This window comes from Lutra lutra, chromosome 9 (assembly GCF_902655055.1).
Source record: "Lutra lutra chromosome 9, mLutLut1.2, whole genome shotgun sequence".
Classification (NCBI taxonomy): domain Eukaryota; kingdom Metazoa; phylum Chordata; class Mammalia; order Carnivora; family Mustelidae; genus Lutra; species Lutra lutra.
The window spans coordinates 30,273,144-30,291,341 of record NC_062286.1 but is presented as its reverse complement, the minus strand read 5'-3'; the positions used below and the strand labels follow the sequence as shown (position 1 = coordinate 30,291,341).

General features: G+C 42.0%; 1 pseudogene; it reads right to left on the bottom strand.

Moving 5' to 3' along the window:
• Positions 1-2,810: 2,810 nt before the first annotated feature.
• The window catches only part of LOC125109787 (intraflagellar transport protein 172 homolog), a 48,399-nt pseudogene continuing 33,011 nt past the window's right edge, over positions 2,811-18,198 (bottom strand).

The following is an 18,198-nucleotide window of genomic DNA, read 5'->3' as shown; positions in this document are numbered from 1 at the left end:
GTCCTCTAGAGTTTTGCAGGCAAGATTTTACTGATTAAATAACAATGTTGTTATTTAATATGTTCCATTTTTCTTCTCTATTTCTTTAAATGGGGAAGTTGGATCTAAGACTTATCAGAATTACTTCTTTGGAGGGATGGGAGACAATTTCAAAGGTCATGATGATTACTAGGAGGGACACAATGTCTGGTATTTTATTTTATTTTTTATTTTTATTATTTTTTAAAAGATTTTATTTATTTGGCAGACAGAGATCACAAGTAGGCAGAGAGGCAGACAGAGAGAGAGGGGGAAGCAGGTTCCCCGCTGAGCAGAGATCCCAATGTGGGGCTTGATCCCAGGACCCTGGGATCATGACCTGAGCCGAAGGCAGAGGCTTTAACCCACGGAGCTACCCAGGTGCCCCAACGTCTGGTCTTTTAAATGCCATTTTCTAGGGGCACCTGCCTGGCTCAGTCAGTAGAGCATGTGACTCTTGATCTTGGGATTGTAAATTTGAGCCCCACACTGGGTGTAGAGATTATTTAAAAATAAAATCTTTAAAAAAAGTCATTTTCTAAATTATGTCAATACTTCAAAATAGGGTGCCTGGGTGGCTCAGTTGGTTAAGCAACTGCATTTGGCTCAGATCATGATCCTGGAGTTCCGAGATCGAGTCCCAAGTTAGGCTCCCAGCTCCACAGGGAGTCTGCTTCTCCCTCTGATCTTCTCCCCTCTCATGCTCTCTCTCACTGTCTCTATCTCAAATAAATAAAATCTTTAAAGATTTTTTTTTATTCATTTATTTGACAGACAGAGATCACAAGTAGGCAGAGAGGCAGGCAGAGGGAGAGAAAGAGGAGAAGCAGGCTCCCTGCCGAGCAGAGAGCCCAATGCGGGCCTCGATCCCAGGATCCTGAGATCATGACTTGAGCCGAAGACAGAGGCTTAACCCACTGAGCCACCCAGACACCCCATAAATAAATTCTTTTAAAAAAATAATACCTCAAAATAAAATGACTTTTCAAAAAAAAGGGTTTTCAATTGACCTTTTATCTAAAAATCTTGATAAATTTGCTTTTCAATCCTGAAAATGTATCAGTAGATGCTTTTCCAAAAGCATTTTGTGATTCCCTACACAGTTACATTGTCTGCATATGATAACTTTATTTCTTCCTTTCTAATCCTATGACTTCTATTTCTTTTCCTTGCTTTATTGCATGGAGTAGGTTCCCAGTACTGTGTTCAGTAGATAGTGGGATTTTTATCTTCTTTCTTTATGTAGAGAAGGTTTTAATTCACCATTTATGCATAATATTTGCTGTGTGGTTTTTGTAAATACTGTTTAGCAGATGAAGAAAGCTCCCTTTTATTTCTGGTTTGCTAAGAATTTTAGCGATGAATGGTTGTTGAATTTTATCAGCACTTTTTCTGCCTCTACTTAGATGTTCATCGATTATTTTCTTGTTTATTCTATTAAAGTGCTGAATTTACAATGAATTTTTAAAAAAATTAAACCAACTGTGAATTCCTCAAACAAATATAACATGGTTTGTGATACTGTTCAAGATCCTTTTATTTTTTTTTCATTTTAAAAAATTTTTAAATTTTTTTCAGCCGTAACAGATTCATTGTGTTCGTACCACACCCAGGGCTCCATGCAATCTGTGCCCTCCCCAATACCCACCACCTGGTTCACCCAACCTCCCACCACCCGCCCCTTCAAAACCCTCAGATTGTTTTTTCAGAGTCCTAGTGTCTCATGGTTCACCTCCCCTTCCAATTTCCCTCAACTCCCTTCTCCTAACTCCCCCTGTACTCCATGCTATTTGTTATGCTCCACAAATAAGTGAAACCCATGATCTTTTTTATATATTGTTGGATCAAGTTTGATGATATTAAGTTTAGGAATTTTGCGTCTGTTTCCATGAAAGAGACTGACCTGTGAGTTTTCCTTTCTAGTAATGTCTTGATCAGATTCTAGAATCAAGGTTAATTCAGCCTCCTAAAGGAAAGGGAGAAGTAACGTTTCTTTTCTACCTCATTAGCATAACCAAGGCATTCCTATCACTCAGGAAATTCCCAGTGTTTTTGAAGCTGTGTGTCAGGAGTCTGAGACAAACAGCAGATGTGTTCTTTATTATAACACCACACAGACACACACATATATAGACACACACACACACATACAGTGGGGTGAGGGGAGAGAGATATTGAAAAATTGGCTGATATTAATATATTTGTGGAGGCTGATAAATCCCAACTTCTTGAGGCAGGCTGGAAACGTAGGCAGGGTTTCTATTTTCAATCTTTTTTTTTTTTTAACTTTTTTTTTTTTTTAAAGATTTATTTATTTATTTGACGGAGAGAGAGAGAGATCACAAGCAGGCAGAGAGGCAGGCAGAGAGAGAGGGGGAGAAGCAGGCTCCCTGCTGAGCAGAGAGCCCGATGCGGGGCTCGATCCCAGGACCCTGAGATCATGACCTGAGCCGAAGGCAGAGGCTTAACCCAATGAGCCACCCAGGCGCCCCTCTATTTTCAATCTTTTTTAAAAAATTAAATTATTATTTATTTTTAAAAGTATTTTATTTATTTATTTGACACAGACAGAGATACAGTGAAAGAGGGAACACAAGCAGGGGGAGTGGGAGAGGGAGAAGCAGGCTTCCAGCTGAGCAGGGAGCCAGATGCGGGGCTTGATCCCAGGACCCTGGGATCATGACTTGAGCAGAAGGCAGATGCTTGACGACTGAACCACCTAGGTACCCCTAAGCATCCAACTCTTGATCTCAGCTTAGGTCTTGATATTGATCTTTATGTTGATCTTAGGGTCATGAGGTCAAGCTCTCCATTGGGCCCAGTATGGAGCCAACTTAAAAAAAAAAAATACAACTGATTTTTGTGTGCTGATACTGCATTCTGTAACTTTGCTAAATTCATTATTAGTTCTAATTGGGTTTTTGTGTGTGTGTGTAGTGTGTGTGTGTGTATTCTTTACGATTTTCTGTAAATAAGATTATGTCCTCTATGAATAGAGATAGAGATTGTTTAACTTTTCCTTTCGAAAGGAAAGGATGGCTTTTATTTTTCTTACCTAATTGCTCTGGTTGGAGTTTCTAGCACAATGTTAAAGAAAAGTAGTGAAATTGAGCATCCTTGTCTGTTCACTGCCCTAAAAGAAAAGCTCTCAGGCTTTCACTATTGAGAATGATATTAGCTGTGGGTTTTTCATTAATACCCCTTACTATCTTGAGGAAATTCCCTTCTATCCCTAGTTTGTTGAGTGTTTTTATTTTTTTTTATTAAATCATGAATAGGTGTGGGATTTTGGCAATCCTTTTTCTCCCCCAGTTGAGATAACTGTCCAGCTTTTTCCCCCTTTGTGTTATTAATGTGGTGTATCACATTGATTGACTTTCTTATGTTGAACCACCATTCTTGGGAGAATTTTTTGCTTTTAACACTTTATCCAATGTTTAGCTAAAACATTTGGCAATACTATGAATAATATTATGTAGGCTCTTATGATACACTCTCCGAGACTGATGTCATGATTTAAAGGGAGAAATAAAAACTGTTTTATTTGAAATGGTAACAAATGTAATTTCTGCCTTTAAAGTAACCTGGAACATGCTTGCAAAAAACTCAGGAGTTTACGTTACTGATCGGGAAATTCTGACCTAAAGGATAAAATAAAAATTCCATCATTTGGCAAAATCTGGCTTCCACTTCTATTTTCAGCTTTTGTCTTAGCAAATGTGCACCTGACACTCATGACTTTACAATCTTCTTGGTGATGCTGCTTTTGACTTACCTGGAATGCTCTTTTTTCACTTAAAAACTTTCTTGCTGATTCTTCAGACTCCAGTACAAATGGCCACTTCTTGAGGAATTTTTTCCCATCTCTCCCAGGCAGTTAATCCCTGTCCTTTTATTCTCTAACACTTATATTTCTGTTATATATTTATTTATTAATATATCTATAAATTTAATAAATTTATTTATCAATATATTTAGATGTTTCTGTTATATATTATTATATATTATTTATGTGTTATGTATTTAGCACACTGTATTATAACTTAGCTGTTTAGATATCTGTTTTCCCCATTAATGTGAATTCCCAGAATACAGGGGTCATATTTATCTTTGTAGTCCTAGCACCCAACCTAATGCCTAGAACTTAGTAAGCACTCATTAAATGATCTATGAATACATGCATGGGGTGCCAGCTGTGCTGTGGTTATGGACACCAACTGTATCAATATTTATGTCTGTAAGAGGAAATGTGCTCTTTATTCTCTAACCTAGAACATTTTCTGATTTTATTCTTTTCTCTTTGTGCCTCTCTAGACTTCAAAGCAGCAAAAATTCAAAAAGATCCAGAAACTCACAGGTCAGAAAGATCCTATCCTTTATTCTTCAGCTCAAGGCTAATGACAAATCAACTGTGGGTCTGCTTTAAGACTCCAGACTTTAATAACAGGTTGAGGGAGGGAATTTGAAAAAGATTATGTAAATGAAAGAAATGTGCTTATTCTTTCTAGCATCTCCAAAGATGCTAGATTCTTTTTAGCAACTTCCAAAGAGATGTAAACAGATTGATAATTCTTCCTATGCTTCCTTTCCCCATGCTTTCTTGCCTAATTTTCCTTTTGTGTAGAACTCAATGTATCAGGAAAGAAATTTGGTGAGATTAATGTTTGGTGCAGGAAGTTCCGATAACTTTTTCCCTTGTCATAGGCACTGGATAGACTCCTTTGGGGGGGGAAATATATGTGTTATGAACTTTGGTTCCCCTACTCCAACTCCCTACTTGCATGATTGTTCCTGCTCTTTCCAACAGCTTCATCTACTCCATGGTGAAGGCAGCATAGTAGAATTCAAAATATAAAAACTTGAGCCCTGGGTTAAGTCTGAGCTCTATCACTAATTAACTCAATGATCCTAGGCATGATTTCACCTCTGTCTTATCTGTAAAACAAGGGGGTGGAACAAGGTAGAGGTGGTATCAACAATTAGGGTGCTAAAAGCTTCTTTACCTCTGCTCCCAGCTTCCAGTGGGAAGAAATCTTAGGATGAGCTGCTCTGAAGCTAATTGGACACAGTGAGTAGAGTTGACCTTCACTATCTATTCCTCCTCTCTTCAGCTTACTCTAATGATAAACTCTGTAGGAGTTAGGAGAAAGGTACCTAGTACCTAGTACTGTTTTACTTCCCTCACAATGATAGCTGTTCCTTTTCTAAGTTAAGTCACTATTCTTATTGGTTTCCTTACTAGTACTTTAATATCACTTCAGTGACATTGACCTACTCTTGTGTCCAGCTTTTCAGGTCTCCCTATGGGATGGGCCCAGGAGTATGTACTCTGGTCAATGGACAGAAGTCTTCAACAGATCTTCCAACATCTGGAATGTGCAAGGTCAGGGAAGGTCGTTTCTGGGAGGAGGTTGGGTGGTGGAAGTTTTTGTTTTTGTCTTAAGTAAACTCTACTTGAATTGAATTGAATTCTTGAGATCAAGAACTGCATGCTCTACCAACGAGCCTAGCCAGATGCCCCAAAGGTGGTAGAACTTTTAAGAGGGAGGGAGGAAGAGACCAAAGAAGGGAGGTAGTAGAGAGGGAAAGAGGGAGGGAAGAAGAGAGGGAAAAGAGTGATTGTTAGTTGGTTGCTCATTTACTTAGTTTGGGCAGTGGGGATAAATTCTGGGTCCAAAGGTTTAGTCCATGGATCATTTCTGAATTGGAATGGAGACCCCTACCTTCCTATCCTCCTCGTAAAGGAATTCTTTACATAAGTAATTGTTATTGGGGGGAAAACAACCTCTTTGTTGTTATTGTTCTCCCTCAGGACAAAATATTTCACATTGAAATAGCCATCACCTTTCCCTTTTCCTACTTTTTCCTGCCCCAAAAGCAAATGGAACTTTTCTTTATTTCCTAGATCAACTCTTATGGAATTCTGTTTGCCTGAATCACAGAATACGATTCTTCCTCCACCTCCTCTGTGCTTGTGGCTCGGGAGCCTGTTCTACCCTGTTGTGGCTGTAGGAAGGCAAAACATTCTACTAAGGACAGCAGCTCCTCCGGATCATTATGCAACAACTCCAGCCTGTCCCACCTTCCCGTCTTTTCTGAAGGAACGACCCGGCAAATCCGGAGCCTAGTTTACCTATTTTACCCAAAAACCAGTCTTTCCTGTTCAGGAACCAAGGCACAGCCCTGCCTCCTTTTCAGCTCTCAGAGTTTGGGAAATCAAAACTTCTACAGAATTTGGCAGCTCTTTCACCCTTAAGATCCCAAAACTCTTTTATCAACTCTGTGTTCGAATCCCCAGATCTCTGCCAACAAGAAAAAACAAAGAATGGGGGAGAGAGCAAGAGTCATTTGACATTGGATCATGGGCCAGATTTTATTTTCACCAAGGCAAGACCACGATTCTCAGGGTGGGCTCCAATCCAAATCTCTCCTTTGGCTAGGTGGGAGTTAGAGGGACATATGGCTTGGAAGGTTTATACTTTGAGGGAACAAACAGTGCCTCTGCCTGTAAGGGAATCATGGGCAATGCTGAATTATTTAATTGAGGCACAAGGAGGAGTTCCCAAACCACAGAAACCTCAAGTCCAGGTCTCTATGCCCATTCATCAAAGCACTGAACAAAGTCTCTACAATAAATTCCCAAACTGTCCATCATTTCAGCTCCATGTGAATACTGGAGTGGAATCTGGATTAAATCGAACAGAAACAAAAATTTCACAGTCACTTATCCCAGGTAAGCAGTCACAACTTGGGGATGGCCCGCAAATCCTTGAATCCAGGCCCTTAGTTACATCATTGGGCACTCCGCTTCCCAAAAGTTTAGGAGCTGACGTAGTTCCAGAGAAAACCACTGGACTGCAGAAGGAGCCAAAACATGTTCTAGAACTTAATATAGAACAGGGGTCATAGGTCTTCTGGAAAAAAGGATTCAGCAGCATAAGTCCCACATGACTCATGTGGAATTGACCCCAAGTCTACCATGTCAAGTTACAGAGAGCATAAAGGTAACTCCTTTAGCATTACTTCAAGTCATGGCTTCAATGGGGATGATCCCAGAATCACATTCAGAAGTGATAGAATCTGTGGGTTTGTTCCCACAGCCACCAGACAAAGTTGGGAAACCAATGGAAACCACAAAAAAAGTGAGTGTAAGCACTAAACCATCATATCAAGTCACTAAACCAGTGGAGGTAACACCAAGTGCTCAGCATCAAGTTATGGAATCCAAGATGACCTCCAGACCCCTGAATCAAGTCACAGATAATGTGACGGTAACTCCTGCAGCATTGCTTCAAATCATGGATTCTATGGGGATGATTAATGAATCACATCCACATATCGTAAAACCAGTGGGAATAACCCCAGGAACACCATCTCGAGCCATGAAATCAGGGGAAATAACCACATCGTTGGACCATAAAGTCATACCATCAGGAAAGATGCATCCAAAGGCACAATATACAGTTGTGGAAACTGTGGAAATGACTTTTGGGCCACATCCTGAAGTTACTGAATCAGTGAATATAACCTCAAAGCCACAAAGTCAAATCACAGGACCAGTGAAGATTCCTCCAGGGCCAGTATGTCAAAATACAAGACCATTGGAAATGATCTCCAGTCCATTGCATCAAGTTATTGATTACACGAAAGTTACTCCAGTGGCACTATTACAAGCCATGGATTTCAAGGGAATAATTCCACCAGCACCGCCACATGTTATAAAATCTGGAGATTCACAGTCTGAAATTGCAACTTTGGCCCCAGGAGCAGCTCAACCAGTTAGTTTGACATCTTCTAGCTCTCCTCCTACTATTGGTCCACCTGGAGTTGTAGGATCTGTGGGTTTACCTCCAAAGCCACCACTTAAAGTCACAGAATCAGTAGGGATGATTCCAATGCCATCACATCAATCCATACATTCTTTAAAGGTAACTCCAGTAGCACTGGGGTCATCCATGGGAATGATCATAACACCACAATCACAAGTTGCAGAAACTCAGGATTTGACCTCAAGGCCAGTATCTCAAGTCAGGAAACCTCTGGAGTTGACTCCTGGGTCATGGATTCAAGTGCAAGACTCTGTGGAGATGACTCCACAACCATATGTTCAAGGCACAAAAACTACAGCATTAACCCCAGGGCTACCTCATCAAGTCATGGAATCTCCAAGTTTGACCCCATGGCATCAGATCTTAGAATCTTCAGAGATGAGTCCAAGGCAAAGCCATCAAATGATGGAAACTATGGGGTTGCCTTCTGACCCCATAACCAGAAATCTGACTGAGTCAAAACAGTCACATCATCAAATAATGGAACATTTAGGGACAGTCCCAAGATCACTGGGTCAAAGAACAGCATCTAAGGAAATGAGCCAAAAGCCACTGCACCAAGTCACAGAATCTGCAGTAATGACCACCACATCTCTACTTCCAGGTGCAGAATATTTGGGGGTGAAGCCAATGCCACAACTTAAGACTGTGGACTCTATGAAGTTACCCCCAGGATTGCATAATGTAACATTTATAGACATGACTCCAGGTTCGGTCCCACAGATGGTGAAATATGGACAGCTGATCCCAACTGTGAGCCCTATAGAATTGGCCCCAGAACTTCAACTACAGATTGTAACATCTAATGAGTTGGCTCCTATTTCACAGCTGGAAAGTGGGAATTCTGTGCAGCTAGCCCCAGGGTCTCAGCTTCAAGGTGTGAAATCTATTCATTTTACCCTAGGAACACAACAACAACATGGAAAATCTGCTGAGTTAGCCCAGGTACCACAGTTGCAAAATAGGAAATTGCTAGATTTGACCCACAATTCACAGTTGCAAGGTCTGGAATATGTTCATTTGGCCCTACCACCGAAAGTTTTCAGATACAACAAGCTGTGGAGCTGATCCTAAGACCACCACAGGAAGAGAAGAAATCCATGGAGTTTGCCCCAAAGCCATGGTTACAAGATGAAAGATCTAAGGAGACAGCCCCAGTACTATTGCTTAAAGATGTGAAATTTCCTCAAATGGTAGAATGTAGAAATGTGATTCCTGAACACAGGTGGAAAGTACTGAAGTATGAGGAGCCTGATCTCAGGGCACACACAATCAAGCAGTAAAATCTGCAGAGCTGAACCTCAAGCCAAATCATCAAGCCACAGACCTGACGGATTAAACCCCATGGCATCAAGCTTTGGAATCTTCAGGAATGATCCCAGAGCCAGGATATCAAGGAGCAGAAGTAGAGTTGACTTCCGACCCTTGTCACCACAGGAAAGAATCTATGGAGTTGACACAATCATCTTTAAGAAGTACTCCAGGGGCCACCGAACCAGACCTCAGAATCTATGCAGGTGAACTCAGTGCCATTCCAAGGTGCTCTTGAGGCAATGCTTCAAGGCATAAAAGCCTTGGAGACTCGAATGCCTCAACACATAACCAAGAAGTCTCCAGAGTTAGTACCAGATCAGAGATGCAAGGAATGAATCCAGAAGTGTTGAACCCAGAGTCCCAAAGTATGAAGTTTGTTCATCTGAAGCTAGGGCCGTATTCAGAATTTATGAACTATAAGAAGTTGACCCCAGAACCTCAATTTCAAGGTGTGAAATCTGTGCCGCTGACCCCAGAACCGCAGCCCCAAAGTACAAAACATGAGGAGTTAACTCTAGGTCCGTTAATGCATGGCAATAAAGTTGTGGATTTAACTGTACCACTGGAAGTATCTAAGAGGTTGATTTCTGAAACACACGTACATGTTGAATCGAGGAAACTAAGCTTGGAACCACATTTACAAGCAACGACATCTTTGGGTCCAACTTCTAGACCACGGCATCAAGACACAGCATCCATAAAGTTAGCTTCTGAGACCTGGCCACAAGAGGAGGAATCTGTGAAATCAATCCCAGAGCAAGTCACAGGAACTACTGGGATGATGCCCAGGCCATATTTTCAGAATTTTTCAGAGATGACTCCGGGGCCAGGCCATCAAGACACAGAAACTGCACAGCTGTTTTCTGGGGCTTTGCTCCAAGTGGCATTAACACCAAAACCAACAGGTCAAGTTATAGAATCTACAGGAATGACTCTAAAGCCACACCTTCAAGTTACTGAGCCTTCAGAGATGCCCATAAGGTCAGAATATGAAAACACAGAACGTTTTGGGTTGGCATTGTCTCAAGTTGAAAATATCCAGGAGACAATGCCAGTACCACCATATTCAGTAAAAGGATCCCTGGAATTGACTTTAGGGCCACGAATGCAATATGAGAAATCAGAGCCACTAATGCAAAATTTGAAATCTGTGACGTTAACCCCTGAGTCATTCCCAGTAGTGGTGGGACCTAAACAATTATCACAGGACCAAAACGACGTGTTCCGGAGTTGACCCCAGAGCCACAGTTCAGGGAGGTAAAGCCTATGCCGCGGCATCCGGAAGCCACAATTCCCAGATGTGGAACATGTTAACTCAAGCCAGCCAGCCAGGCTACCTACTGGAACGTGCGGACTCTGAGAAGCTGCTACAAGAGCCAACACCACAACGTACAATATCAGAGGAATTGACTAAGGGGGCACAGCTTCAGGGTGTGAAATTGATCCCAGGGCCACATTTGCAAAGTGTCCGATTTTCAAATTTACCTCCAGGACCACTTCTTCAAGGAGAAAAACCTGTAGATTTCATCTCAGGGTCCCCACATCATAGTGTGAAATCTGATGCACTGACCCCAGGTTCCCCAGTGCAAAAAATCAGATTGTCAGATTTTACTCCAGGGCCAAAGCATCAAAGTGTTACGTCCATACAACTGTCTCCAGAACCAGAAACTCAAGGTATGAAATCTGTGGAACAAAACTCAGGACCACACTTGCAAGATGTCAGATTTTCTGATTTGACCTTAGAACCACAGCATCAAGGTTTGAAACATGTGCAATGTATACCGGACACACAGCTTCAAGATATACAATCCTTAGGATTTGTAACAGAATCACCTTTGCCATTAAGCCAAGGGCTCTTGAGTGAAAATATGAAAACTCTTCCGTCTATTGAAGGATCCCAGTTTCACAGCATGCCGTCTATGAAATTGACCTCAGAACTACAGCTTCAAGGTGTGAAGTCTCAGGAACTGAACCTAGGGCCAAGGCAGCAAGATGTAAAATTTTCTGAATTGACCTCAGGGCCAAAACTTCAAGGTGTCAAATTTGGGGAGCAAACCCCAGGATCAGTGTTTAAGGGTGGAAATTCTGTAGAGATGACTCCAGAATTAGCATTTCAAGATTCTAAATTAGCAAAGATGTCTCCAGGGCTTCAAGATATAAAAACAGGTGGGGCTTACCCCAGGGCCACGGTTACAAGATGTCAAATTTTGTGATCTGACATCAGGAACTCAACCTCAAGGTGTGAAATCTTCAGAGTTAAACTCAGGGCCACAACTACAATATGTGAAATTTTTTGAGTTGACCCCAACACCCAAAGATGCCGGGAGTAAGATCTGTGGGGTTGTCCCCAGGACCTCAAAAGCAAGTGGTCACGCCTGAATAGGCTAGTACCAGAGACACTGTTTTCGAGGTGTAAAAAATTTAGGGATGGACCAAATGTCCAACTTGGAAGGTAATATTTCTTATAGAATTGTCTCCCAGCCAGAGAAACCAGATGAAAAATCTATGTGGTTGACTCCTGAGTCACAGTTGCCAAATGTAAACTATTCTGAGTTGGCTAGAAGAACACAGTTACAAGGTATAAAATCTTCTGAATTGATCCAAGGGCCAGGTCTGGGGGGTATGAAACCAATGGACCTGACCCCAGACTCAAAACTTCAAGGTGTAAAATCTGAGTTGTTGACCTCGGAGCTGGAAGATGGGAAATCTGTGGTCTTAACTACAGGACAGGGTCTAAAAGGTATGGAATCTACTTTGCTAACCCCTAGTCCACAACTGGAAGCTGAGAAATCTATGGAGACAACCACAGTGCCATGGATAGAATATGCCCAACCTGTGAAAAGCACCCAAGATACCAAGCTTCAAGGTACAACTTCTGACTTGATTCTGCATGCAAGAATTCAAGACTCCAAAGCTGTGGAGTTGGTCCAAAGAACCCAACTGCAAGATGTGCAAACTGTGGAACTGAAATTTGAGCCCCAGATGGAAGGTGAGAAAGCTGAGCCTTTTGCACCAGGGCCATTGCTCCAAGGGTCTGAACTGCAAGGTGTGAAACCCAAGGAACTGACTTTAGAGCCACAAACCCAAGATAGTAACTTTGTTCGACAGTACCCCGTGTGTAAAGCATCCAAGTTTACAATCTGTAGAGGAAACTCCAGATCCAAAGCCGCAATGTGTAAAATCTGTAAAGTTGACCCCAAGGACAAACAAACAGGAAGTAAAATCTGCGAAAGTGACCAGAAGATCAAAGTTTCAAGGAGTAAAAACTGTGGATTTTAGCCCCAAGGGCAACAGTTTCAAGAGACGGCACTCAGTGAATTTAACGTCTGGGCCAGAACAGGATGGCACGCTATCTGCAATCTCACCAACGCAGCATGTTGTGACTTCAGCGCAGTTGAAGAGAGGGGCTAAGTCGGACGATGGGCTGTCTTTGGAGTTAACTCCAGAGCTTAAAAATTTAAAGGTAAAAAATTAGTAGACCTTCAATTTTGAGTTACAGTTTGAAAGTATGAATCAGACTTGACTCCAGAATCAAATATTCAGGTTTAAAACCTAAAGAATTCAAACTGAACCACTTCAACCCAGTTGCAAAGCATAAAGTCTCCTAAGTGACCCCAGGGGCACCACTGCACCAGATTAAAGGTCAGAGTTAGCTTCAGAGCCACCGCTTGTGTAAAAAACCGTTGAGCTGAAACAAGAGCCACTGCTTGAAAGTATGAGACGCATTCAGTGGATACCAGGACCTAAGTTCCAAGCTGGAAATCTGTAGAGTTCAATCTGGGTCACAGTTCAAGGTGTTAAATCTGTAGGGTTGAAATCTTCGACACAGTTAAGAGATGTGAAGCATCTGAATTGACTCTCAGGGTCCAAACTCAAGGTGCCAACATATACAGAGTTCAACCTTGGGCCACGGTTTGCAGAACATGAAAACCCTGGGGTGCTCCCAGGAAACACAGCTGCAAAAGGGAAGGTTTTGGCATCAACCTCAGAGCCACAGCTTCCAAGATGTCAAAACTACTGAGTTAAAAAAGAGCCACAGCTGGAAAGCGTGAGGTGTGTATTCCAGTGGATACCAGGACCTGATTTCCAAGGTGTGAAGTCTATAGGGTTACAGTCTCAAGGTGTCAAGCCTCTAGGGTTGAAACCTTTGATACAGTTCAGAGATAGAAAGTCATCTGCATTAACTCCAAGGCCAAAGCTCCAAGATACACAATCTTCGGCATCACTCCAGGAACATAAGCTTCAAGACTGTGATTGGAAACCTTGTCGACAGGTTAGAAGTGTGAAATCATGTGAGCTGACTTCAAGGTCAAAACTCTGTGATATAAAATTTATGCCACTGAAATCTAGGCTTTGCATGCATGATAGGAAATCTACTAAACTGACTGCAAAACCAAAGCTTCAAGAACTGAAACCCTTACAGTCATCCCCAGGAGCACAGCTTCAGGGTGTGAAGTCACTGGTGCTTATGGAAGATCCACAGCTTCCTGGTGTGAAATCTGAGGTATTAAGCCAAGGGTCACAATTACAAAGCAATACAACTAGAGAATTGAACTCCCCACTACACTTGACAAGCACGAAGTCCATCTGAATTGACCTCTTCAGACAAAGCCTCAAGGTGTGAAATCTGAGAATTTCAACTCTGGGTCACAGTGGCAGATCTAAAACCTTCTAAGTTGTCACTGAGATAAAGTCCCAAGATAAGACATTTACGAGTTAAATCCAAGTTCACAGTTGAAAGGTATACCATTTTTCTACACTGATCACAGGAACAAACAATTCAAGGTACCAAATGTACAGATTTCAACCTTGGCCATTGTTACAACATGTGAATTCTTCTGAAAGGACTCAAAGACAACGCTTTCAAAATGTAAAACATAAAGAAAGCTCTCCCAGTCCCAGGTGCAAGTTGTGAAATCTTCTGACCTGACCTTGGATCGAAGCTTCAAAATGTGCAGTTGGTGTTCAATCCTGACCCACCGTTTCAAGGAGTGAAATGTTCTAAATTAATCTCAGAAACAAGTTTCCAGATGTGGAATTGGTGAATGTCAAAACCTGGGCAAAGCTGAGATGGTGTGAAATCTTCTGAATTGATACAGGGGACAAAGCTTCAAAAAGTGAAGAGTCTGTGGATTTCAAGTCAGGCCCCCAGTTGGAAGATAGACATCTTCTAGGTTGATCATGGGTATAAGAGCTGTCAAGATGTAAAATCTATGAATTTCAAGTCTGGACCATCACTTAGGGATGGGAAATCTTCACAAGTGGATCCCAAGGATAAAGCTTCGAGGAGTGGAAATCTGCAGAATTGAAAGCTAATCCAAAGTTACAAGGTGAGAATCTTCTGATTGTGACCCTGGAGGGGAAGTTTTCAGGTATGAAAGCAGGCCCACAGTTACAAGATGTGAAATGTTCTGAGTTGATCATGGGTATAAAGCTTCAAGATAAAAAATCTGCAGGGTTTGGTTCTAGATCACACTTGCAAGGTATGAGATCTTCTGAAGTGATCCCAGGGTCAAAACTTCAACAAGTGAAACCCTCTGAGTTCAACCACAGGTCCAGAGCTAGCAAGTGGGGGAATCTGATTTAATTCAGATGAGGAAGCTTCAAGGTGTGAATCTGTGGAGTTCAACCCCGGACCACAGAGACAAGGTGAGAAATCTGATTTGAAGCTAGAGTGCAGGCTCCAAGATTTGAAATCTGTTGAGTTAAAACCGATTCTGCAGTTACAAGGTGTACCATCTTCTGAGTTAACACCAAAAACAAAGCTTCGAAGTGGAGAATCTGTGGAGTTCCTTACCAGACCCACGTGGCAAGACATGAAACCTCTTGAGTTGACTCTAGGTGCAAAGACCCAAGATGTGAAATCTTTGGGGTTTGAGTCAGTCCCACAGTACAAAATAGGAAATTGCCTATGTTGACACCAGGATCACACATTCACGGCATGAAATCTCTGAAATTCAGCCCTGGGGCAACGTTGCAAGGTGCAAAATCTCCTGAGTCTGTAAAGCTTCAAATAATGAAAACCACAGAGGTCAACCAGGACCTAGAGTTCCAGGTCGCAAAACCCTCTGAGTTAGCCTTGGAATCAAAGATTTGCAATGTGATATCTTCCGAGTTCAATGCTGGGAAGCAGCGGCAAGAAGAGAAGTCTTTTAAGTTGAAACCATGGCCAGAGCTTCAATGTGTGAAATTTGTGGTATACAGCCCTGGACCACATTTGCAACATATAAAATCTTCAGAATTGTGCAAAGAGACAAAGCTCCAAGATGTGAAATCTAAGGAATCCAATCCTGAGCAACAGTGGCAAGATGTTAAATCCTCTGAGTTATGCCAGGGATCAAGGCTTCAAGGTATGCCATCCTTCAAGCTCAATCCTGGGCCACAGTTACAAGAGATAAAACCTGAGTTGTGCACAGACAGGAAGCTTCCATATGAGCCATTTCTGGAAACGAAGCATCAGCCTAAATTACAAGGTGGGAAATCCTCTGAATTTAATCTAGCCCCACAGCTTCAGTGTATAAATGTTAGGGCATTCAGTACTGGACCACAATTGAATGGTGTAAAATCTGAGTTGAATTCTGGATCAGAGCCTCAAGGTATAAAATCCCAGGGGTTCTCGCCTGGGCCCACCTTTGCAAGATGTGAATTCTCTGCATTTATTTCAAAACCAAAACTTCAGTGTGTAATTCTGTTGGATGCAATCTGAGCCACCCTTGCAAGGTATAAACCCATTCTGATTAACTTCAGTTCAAAACTTCAAGGTACAAAAGTCTTCTGAGTTGAGTTCAGAGATCCCAAAGGGAGGACAACTATGGTGGTTCCAACCTTGATCCACAGTTGCAACGATTTGAATCTGAATTGATTCCAGGGTCAAAGTTTCATTGCTATAGCAACCCATGGGAATGCAACCCTGAGCCACAGATGAAGTGTGTAATTCTTCTAAGTTGAATCCAGAGCCAAAATTACAATGTGCAAATTCTATGGGGTGGCAAACTTGGGCCACCTTTGGCAAAGGTGTACAGTCCTTTGAATTGACTTCAGGGACAAAATGTCAAGGTCCAGGATCTCAGGTGAATCCGGGGTCCAAGAAGTCAAAGTGAGACATCTACAGGTTCAGCGCTGAACCACATTTACAAGATTTGAAATCCGAATTGATTCCAGGGTCCAAAGTTTCTTGCTGTAGCACCTATGGAGTGCAACCCTGGGCACAGGTGAACATGTGTAAATTCTTTGGAGTTGGATCCAGAGCCAAAAGTACAATGTGCTAATATCATGGGGTATGAAACTTGGGCCACCTTTGCAATGTATACAATCTTTTGAGTTGACTTCAGGGGTTAAATGTCAATGTATGGGATCTTTTGATTTGAATCTGGGTCAAGTTCTAGGTATAAAATCTCTTTATGTTCGACCCTGTGCAACATTTCCAGAATGTGAAACGTGAATGAGTCCAGGGACAAAGTTTCAAGGTATAACATCACAAGAATTAAACTGTGGCCCACGCTGCAAGGTGTGAATTCTTCTGATTTGAATTTTGGGTCAGAACTTCAATGCATAATGCTATAAAGTTTAATCCAGACCCACAGATGCAAGGCATGAAACCCTCTGACTTGAATCCTACGTCACAATATCAAGGTACAAAATTATTCTGTTCAACCCTGGCACCACATTTGCAAGGTGTAAAATCCGTCTGAGTAATTCCAGGGACAAAGTTTTCCAGAAATCCAGTTTTTGGAGAATCACTGTGGGTCACAGCAACAAGCTGTGCACTCAGTGTTCACTGTAGGCTCTTTGCTGATATGGTATGAAGAATCTGTGTTATTTTTACCAAAGGCCACTGCTTGAAGATGTAAAGTCTGTGAAGACAACAAAGAGCCAGTGTCTTGTGGTGGAAATTCTGTGAAACTGGCTTCAGGCTCTGAGCTGCAGGACTTGAAATGTGAGAGTGTTTGCACTAGAGGCCATGTTTTACAAAAGTGAAATCTGTGGAGTTAATCCAGGGCCACATCCTCACAGGGTTGAATTCTGGGGAGTTTGCCCTCACACTTCAGGCAGCACAGTGAGAGATCTGTGTGTTGCACGCAAAGGTTGTGTTTTCAAGATGTGAAATCTCTGGCGTTGAAACCAGGGTCACAACCTCAAGATGTGAATCCTAAGGATTTGATTTCTTGCCTCAAGCAGAAATCTATGGTGTTTGAATCAGAGCCATTTTGTCAAGAGTGTGACTCTTGAAGTCAACCTACAGCTACAGCCTCCAAGTGCTAATTCTTCAGGGTTTCCATCATGCCTAAGGTCACCAAGTGTAATTCTGAGGGTCTTTGCACCGGAACTATGTTTTCAGATGTGAAATCTGTGGAGTTGAACAACCAGGGTCCCCACAGCAGGCATTGAATTGCCAAGAGTTGACTTCAGGATGGCAAGTATGAAATCAACAGTGTTGGCACCAGAGCCAACTAAGAAGTTCATACCAGGACCCATGTTGCATAGTGTGAAATTTTCAAATTTGTCTCCAGAATCACAGCGACAAGGTGAGAAACCTTTGGAGTTTACTCCAAAGCAAAGTTGCAAAGTATAAAACATGTGACATTGTCTTCAGCAATCTCCGCAACAAAGATATGAGAATCTGTAGAGTTTACTACCCGGGTCACTGCTTCCCAAGAACAAAATCTGAGGGAACCAACTCCAAAGAGGAGCTATCCAATCACAGGACTCCTTAGAGATAATCCCTAGGCCAGGGCATCAATTTGTAGAAGGTGCAGAGATGATCCCAACACCAAAGCCTCAAGTCCCTAAATCTGTGAATCTGGTGATCCCAACACCAAAGCAACAAGTCTCCAAATCTGTAAATTTGATTTCAGTACCAATTTATCATACCACAGAAAGGTTGGCACATCAAGGCAATGAACTGTAGAAAAATCTGTGGGGTTGACCCCAAAGTCAACAAGTAAAACCATGGAATCTTCAGGAGTGCCTCTAAGGCTAGATCTTCAAGTCCCAGAATCTGTTCATCTGACTCCTGTGCTAAGGAATCAAGGCTCTG